The 8,105-nt window shown below is 29.0% G+C and overlaps 1 long non-coding RNA gene across 1 annotated transcript; it reads left to right on the top strand.

Annotated features, from left to right (window-relative positions):
• Positions 1-5,749: 5,749 nt before the first annotated feature.
• On the top strand, positions 5,750-7,616 carry LOC105762507 (uncharacterized). Its single transcript, XR_001123940.2, has 3 exons — positions 5,750-5,829; positions 6,302-6,382; positions 7,340-7,616. It is a non-coding gene; the product is annotated as an uncharacterized LOC105762507 (long non-coding RNA).
• The last annotated feature ends 489 nt before the right edge of the window (positions 7,617-8,105 follow it).

Genomic DNA, 8,105 nt, shown 5'->3' with positions numbered 1-8,105 from the left:
TCGGACTTTAAGTCTAGCAGGCTAATTGCCGGTGTATTGAAACAGGTTTTAAGCCTAGCAGGCTAAGTGCCGGTGAATTTGTTTAAATTGTGTGAATTGTTCAGATTTATGTGTTTGAAGAAGTTGTTCATATATCTGACATTGGTGGTTGATATATATATGTATATGTATCTATATATCTGTTAAGTGTAGTTGAAAAGTATATATATATTTATATCTGTGCATTTGGTATAAGAAATTGATGAGTATTCTTATGCGCAATTATGAATATATATATATTTGTTTATAAGTAAAAGTTGAACAAGAATGCATTCTATTATATGCATAAATATGAGTTAGGTTAAAAGTTTATAATTGATATACATACTTGTATAATGGAATATGAAATGTGATTGATAAATTTGTATATATTCGATTATATGTACCGTAAGTACCTATATGACTTTGGATATATGTATGTGATAAATACATGTATATATTTGATTATAATATTTGTTAAGCATATGTATATATGCATTCGGTGATTCATGTTTATAGAGTATATGTATTCGGTTTTAAGTCTTAATAATTATGTGTGCATTTGACTACGTGTAAATGTTAACGTATATGGTATTTGCGATCTCGTTAAGAGTACCAAAAATTTCATAATAAATTTTATATTTTTGATATGCTATAGACTTACTAAGCTATAAAAGCTTACTTTGTTTGTTTATGTCTTTCTGTTTTATAGACTTAAAGATCAAGCTTCAAGCTCGGGGATCGTCAGCAAGTTCATCACTCTATCTACTGTCTCGGTATTGAAATGTTTAAACTTAAACTTATGGCATGTATAGGCTAGATTATGTTTTGAAAGTTGTACTTTGAAGTATTGTAAATATAATTAACAGTCATACGAATATGGCTTATTTTCTTATAGATTAGTTGAATTGAAATATTATGTTTTGTTTTAAATGGTTAAGTAGAATTTTTAATTATGCTTACTTTTATGTATATATATTTAAATTTATATATTTATTTATATACAATGCATATATTTTGATTTGGAAATAGTTTATATAAACCTATATCCAAACGAATTGCATACAAATGTTTTTTTTTATGACTGCTTTGAGTTGTGTTTTGTACAGTAATGCCTCGTAACCCTAATTCGGCGACGGATACGGGTTAGGGGTGTTACAGAATTGTTATTGGAAATATATTATTGAATTTAATACTCAGTTTAGATTGAACGCGGGATTGAGTACAATCATTTTGTGAGGATAAATTGTCGATAAGACCATAGTCGGACTATGGCACAAAAAGAACGATATACTCATATCTGTAAGCCATTCTTTGATTCAGTAAGAAATGGTAAGAGACTTATGTGTTTGAATTGAAAGAATTATCGATTATTATTGATATCGATTTGAAGGAAGTGTGTTTATTGATTATATTGTTTTTGACAAAAGAAATTATGGAGTATTAGAATTATTTAAAATCCTACTAAGCATTCATTGCTTACGTATTTGTTTTTATTTATCTTACAGATTATCGGAAGCTTGATTGAGTTGAAAACTTGTCAGAGATATATCACACTATCCATTGGTTATATCGGTATGTTCGAATGATTGGATTTTGGATATAGTGGCATGTATAGGTATTTTGTTTAATAATGACCTATTTCCATTTACACGAGCAGAGACACGGGCATGTGTCCCCTACTTCTAAAAAAAATTTGAAAAGTTGAGAAATTACCGTATTTAATTTGTAAATTCCGGTAATGCTCCGTAACCCTGTTCCGGCAACAGATTTGAGTTAGGGGTATTACAATATCTTATAAATTTTCTTTACTCTTATTTTCTCAACCGGCCCCCTCCTCATTTATTCTTTTTTTTTTGTGCTCCTTAAGAACTAAAGAACTAAGCAAATGGATTTCTTTCTTATAATGTAATGATAACTTTTTGTCTTTTTGTTACCGCTTTTTATTAGCATAATTTTTCATAAAATTTTTCAATTATTTATGGACTCTAGACTATCTATAGTTTTGATAACCCACGAAAGTTTTGACATATTTAATTGTGATCTTAATATAAATAAGGATGTTCTTTCGTCTCAAAATCTAAATAGAAAAATCTTTTATTATTTGAAATGACAATGTAATTAGAAGTATAATCCAAATTTTAATGATTAAATTTAATCCCGTGACGAGTTTTAAAATTATGACAACTTTATTGTTATCCCATTTAAAAACTTAGGATTGTTCATAAAAGAAAAACAATAGAACTGTGTTGATTTTGGAAATTTATATCATTAATAAAATTAATATTAGGAAGGGTTGAGGTTTAAAATTAAAATTTAAATTTAAATACCAAATTTTTAGATTAAAAATAATATTTAAATTTTATTAGCTTAAAAACTTATTTATTTAAGAGAATAAAAAACTTAAATTCAACATAATGATTTAACTATTAAATGCAAAGTTTGATTTTATTAATTTATTTTCAATCTTTGCTTTAATAGTAAAATTGAGGTGTTGGGATCTCAGAGTTTTAGGTTTTAATCTTCCCTTGTGTAAATTATATTTGGGTTTTCTCTAAATTTATTTTAATTTAGATATATTTTAATTGTCAATTTAATTGTACTTAAAATTGTAAATACTTGTTTATTAATTTTTCAAAGTTTAATCTTTTTATTATTTCATTTACTAACATTTTATTAAAATTTTAATTTTTTATTATAATGGAAACTAGTCCTATGTTTAGATAATTAAAAATAAAGAAATATTTTTGTTTTTTATCACAATTATTTATTTATTGTTTAAATAGCTAAATTTAATAAAAGAAAGGAAAGGAAAGTAATTTTAACATTTTATTTGGTTAAGATGTGAAAAGTAAAGTAAATAATTTGTTTAAATAAAATTTTCAATTAAAACTTATTTAAATAATATATAATAATTAAATTAAATTATAAATTACAAAATTAATGTTCTTCATAAAATAATAATTACAAGTGTTAAAAAATATAAATTAATTTTTACAAACTTAAAAAGTAAAGAGTCCTAATAATTCAAAAATATAAAATATAATTTTGATAGTTTATTAATTTGATTAAAAAAACTAAGATATAATAAAAAAATCATTAAAATAAATCAAGGATAAAAATGATATTTTAAAAATAAAAAATATTATCTTTTATTTCCTCTCACTTTCTCCGAACTCCTTTTTACTTTTCCTCCCATGTAAAAAACTGATCATCGATAATTATAATAATAAAGTTGGCACGTGTGAGACGAGCGTGGTCGGTACAGTGACGTGCCTGAGTGTTCCAGCCAAGGAAACGTGGCGGATTGGCAGAGGGAGGTCACCTTTTTTTCCTTGTCCGGATGACTGTCCTGTAACTCTATCTTTTAACACTGTATATGGAAACTGGAAAATTGGTTGACTGGGTCATCATTGGCTGTCGGTTGTTTCAGAATTTTTCTGCTTAATCATTATTATATTTATTAAAATAATACTAAAATATATAATTTTAAAAACTTTAATATTCAACCTTCAATGCAATATACTCTAAAGAAATGTATAACATGAAATAGAAAACAATTTTAAATGGAAAAACTAAGTTTTATTTTTAGGGTTTCATTCTCTCTCTTTTCTTCACTGCTATTAATCATTCCAGTTTTCGTTAGCAAGGATTTATTAAGCCTTTTCTGGTAAAAAAACTCAGATTTAAGTTGGGTTTTACCCATTTTTAAATCACTGTGTGGGGTTTTGAGAGATTTTGACGGTTTATGATTATGATTATGCTTGTAAGAGTTGAAACTCATTCCATAAGTGGGGGTTGACCAAGCCCAATAGCGACTGATAAAAAGGAAGATTGTTATTTGAAGGAAAGGTCCAACACTGTAATTAGAAGAACCCATACAACCCAATAATTGCTAATTGCTGTAATTGAGGGAATTATGTCAGACCGAAAATTAAGTCAACCCATATTTAACTAGTCTAGTTGCATGATCACACTCCACTACCCACTTTAACATTAATGGGGCAACAATAATATGTCCCATTTGGTAAGGTAAATTGCATTGCTTGATCACACTCCCTAACGTGGGCTGCATCAAGCAGGATCTGTTCATGCACTCACTGCCAACACTACAAGATTTGCTATCCCCACACTGATCATAGAGAGGCCACTAAAAGAGGGTGGGCAAAACTTAATTCTAATGGCTCCGCAAGACAGAGATGTTGGGGTGATCATTCATGATGAGAATGAAAGATGGATTATAAATTCCTAACTATCGAGGTATACTGATGCGGAATCCCGGATCTAAACACAAGAAAAACACAAATTAGAAATAAAAACGAGAATAAATAAAATTAGTTAAATAATAATAAAAGGATAGATTTGCCCTATGGAACCCTTGGTTAACTTGCAACCAAAAACGCCAATAATTGAGCGGCTCCCTACGAAACCCCTAGAAGAAGAACCTCTAGAAACACCGATGAACGGGAAAGAAATTTGAATATTTGTAACTCTGAAATACCCTCGAAAGTAACAAACTCCAAACTATATAGCAAGAGAAGAATCACTCTACTCTCAAAAATTTGCCTCACACAAATTTGGAAGAAAACAAATACTCTCTTTTTTTATATCCTTCAATGTGTAGAAAACAAGCCTATTTATAGGCAAATTACAAGAGTAATTGAATAAAAACTCTTTAAAGAGTAATTGAATCCTAATAAAACTCTTTAAAATTATCTAAGAAAATAAATAAATAATAACCTAACCAATAAAATTATGTAATTCATAAATGATGTGTCCCAACCAATGAGAATTAAGTAAATAATAATAATAAGATACATAAAAGATTAATCCACCAATTTATGGGCTTTCACTATTCCAAGATTGGTCCAGTGAATTGTATTCCCGTATTGTCAATGTCACGAACATGATGAATTAAATTTGTAGCAACAAAGTCTTGGACAAAAGCATTCATCTTTGATTTTAATTGTCGTGCTTTGTTTCGAGTGATTGGACCACTAGGAAAAACAACCCCTTGAGTGTCACCTCCTTGGCTCGTATCATTCTCCCCCTCTTCAAGAAGATTCGTCCTCGAATCTGAACCTAAATCAAATTCAAAAGGAGAAAGATCAGAAACATTGAAAGTAGCACTAACACTATACTCACCAGGAAGATCAATGCGATAAGCATTGTCATTTATTTTCTCGAGTACTTGGAATGGTCCATCTCCTCGTGCATCAAGTTTATTCTTTTTCTTAGAAGGAAATCGTTCTTTCCTCATATGCACTCATACCCAATCTCCAGGTTCAAATAAGACTTGCTTTTGCCCTTTATTAGCTCGATGTGCATTGGACTTGTAATAACTCGTTTTTGAGTCTAATCGGAACAGTGGTTTCGGGACCACTTAACCGAGTAAAAATATTTATTATATTATTTTAATAAGTTTTACAGCATGATGGAATTATAGTATAAAAATTTCATTAAAAAATTTTACCGTTTAAATACTTAATTTAATTAAAAGGATTTAATCGCGTCAAATGCAAAATTTGAATGTTATATGTAAAGGTACCTATTTGTTATGACTTTTATTATATAGAGTCCTTATGTGGTAATTTAATCATTAGAATATTGCATGGTCAAAAATAGACAGCCATTAGGTGTTTTGTAATTTTTAACTATTAAGGTTAATATGGTCATTATGTTAATAAGTTTTTTTTTATAATAAAACAAAACATGAAAAATCAATGATCCATTCTTCTATACTGCCGAATTAACAAAGGAAAGAAAGCTTATGAGCAAAGTAGGGTTCGGCACTTTTGGTTGTTGATTAAGGTATGTTCTTTGCTCGGTTTTTGATGATTTTTACGTTTTTGAGATCGTTGTTTTGTATTCTAGCTAGCCCGTACTTTAATTTCTGAAAATTTTGATGATTTTGAAATGTGTCATTGTTGAATACTGGTATATTTTGAAGTATTATGCTAGATTATTGATGGGTGTTGAAACATATACAAGTTTTATAAAATAAATTTTGACAAAAATGAGCTTTAGGGATTTAATAAAAAAAAATAGAAATATTATGTTAGAAATGTGAAATAAATGAAAATATGGGCTGACTAGAAGATATATATTATTCGGTTAAGAATTCGTATAAAGAAATTTCGTATATTTTGTATATTTGTGAATTAGGAACTAAAGTGTCAAAATGCGAAAATATGAAGGCTATTTGTAGAAATGTCAAAATATATTTATATGGATTGAATTGATTGATTTGGTGAATAAATGAGTTAAATTTGAATTTATATAGATCAAGATAAACAAATACCGGAACTTGATCGGGGGAAACAAAAGTTAGACGGGTAGACGAAAGTATTCGAGCAAATACGAGGTAAGTTCGTGTAGCTAGAATTGAATTATTAAATATTTGTAATTGTCAAAAAAAAATGAATGTATGTAAGTTGAATGAATGATCCACTTGAATTTTAAATTACCGATATGCTATTATATTACTGTTTACATGAATGCAAATGAAATGTTACAAATACTATATACATTATATAGATTTGGTACAATAATAGGCATTGAATATTAAATTTTGAGTATTTAAATGTATGTATTTAATTATATTAAATATATAAATACGCATATGAATTGAGGAATTGAGCTATTGATTTTTCATTTCTTAATTGATGAAATTGGATAATCTTGAGCCCGTTTGAACTTTAGAAAATCGCTGGGATCGAGTGACTTGTCACTAGGGTTACCGTTTGGTCGAGCTCCTACATTTGTTGCGGACTCACCACAGCTTGTATGAGCTTACCGTTTCAGCTCTACGGAGCTTACCGTTTCAGCTCTACGGAGCTTACCGTTTCAGCTCGATAGAGCTTACCGTTTATCAGCTCGGAATGAGCTTACCAATCATGGCTCGAAAGAGCGAAAATGACAATGAATTGACGAATTTCTGATAAATACAATTATAGTGTATCACCCGTGTATCCCTCGATGTTCTAATAGGTTCAACGGGCATAATTACTGTTACTGATCATATGAAAAAGTTATATAATTATTTGGATGAATTACAGGTTACACGATTAGGATGGAATTGATATAAATGCTATATGATTTACATGAATTATTTGTTTTATGAATATATGAATTATATGGACGACATGATATATTTAGCTATATGACTAACTCGTGGATGGTGGTGTTAATAGACTATGTGGACAAATGAGTTGAATTTAATTGTTTAAAATGCTTAAATGTTAAATTGGCAAGTTTAATTCTATATTATACGGCTTACTAAGCTTAATGCTTACTTCATTTATTTTCTTATGTTCTATAGACTTCGGAAGCTAGCTCGATTTTGGACTAGGTCGGAGATTTGCTATCACACTATCCAAGCAATTTTTGGTACTTTTGGACCTTTTGTAATTAATGTAAATATGGCATGTATAGTTAATTTTTTGGTATGAATTTTGGGGTTTGATCAAGCTATGTGATATGGCTTGAGTTGGAAATGTTTAGTTTAGAATGGAAACATTATGTGTTATGTTCATTTTGGGTGCACTTTGATAAATGGTATTTTGGTATATTTGAATATATAAATGCCTTGGTTGAAATACTGGAATTGAGTTGGTTATATTTGAAATTTTGCAGGGGGTTTAATGTAAAAATAAGCCGAAATGCTGCCGAATTTTTTATAAAATAAAAAAAATGAATGAATGAAATCAATTAGTAAAATTTATATGAATTATGATTTACTTTAATATGTTGGTTGTTTATTTTTAAATTATGTGTAAATTGTGTGATATGTCCGGCAATGCCTCATAAACCTGTTCCGGCGACGGTTTGGGGGTTTGGGGGTGTTACAGGACTCATTCTTTTTCTCAATGGCTTTACGAGCCTTCTCATGGATCTCTTTCACTAAATCAGTTTTCCTTTCACCATCTAAATTAGCAATGTCATTCAAAGGTAAAGGAAGCAAATCTAAAATAGTAAGTGAATTAAAGCCATATACAATCTCAAAAGGAGTAAAACCTGTGGAAGAATGAACAGAACGATTATAAGCAAACTCAACATAGGGTATCCATTCTTCCGAAGATTTAACA

The sequence above is a fragment of the Gossypium raimondii genome, chromosome 12 (assembly GCF_025698545.1).
Source record: "Gossypium raimondii isolate GPD5lz chromosome 12, ASM2569854v1, whole genome shotgun sequence".
Taxonomy (NCBI): Eukaryota; Viridiplantae; Streptophyta; class Magnoliopsida; order Malvales; family Malvaceae; genus Gossypium; species Gossypium raimondii.
This window is presented reverse-complemented; position numbering and strand designations above follow the sequence as displayed.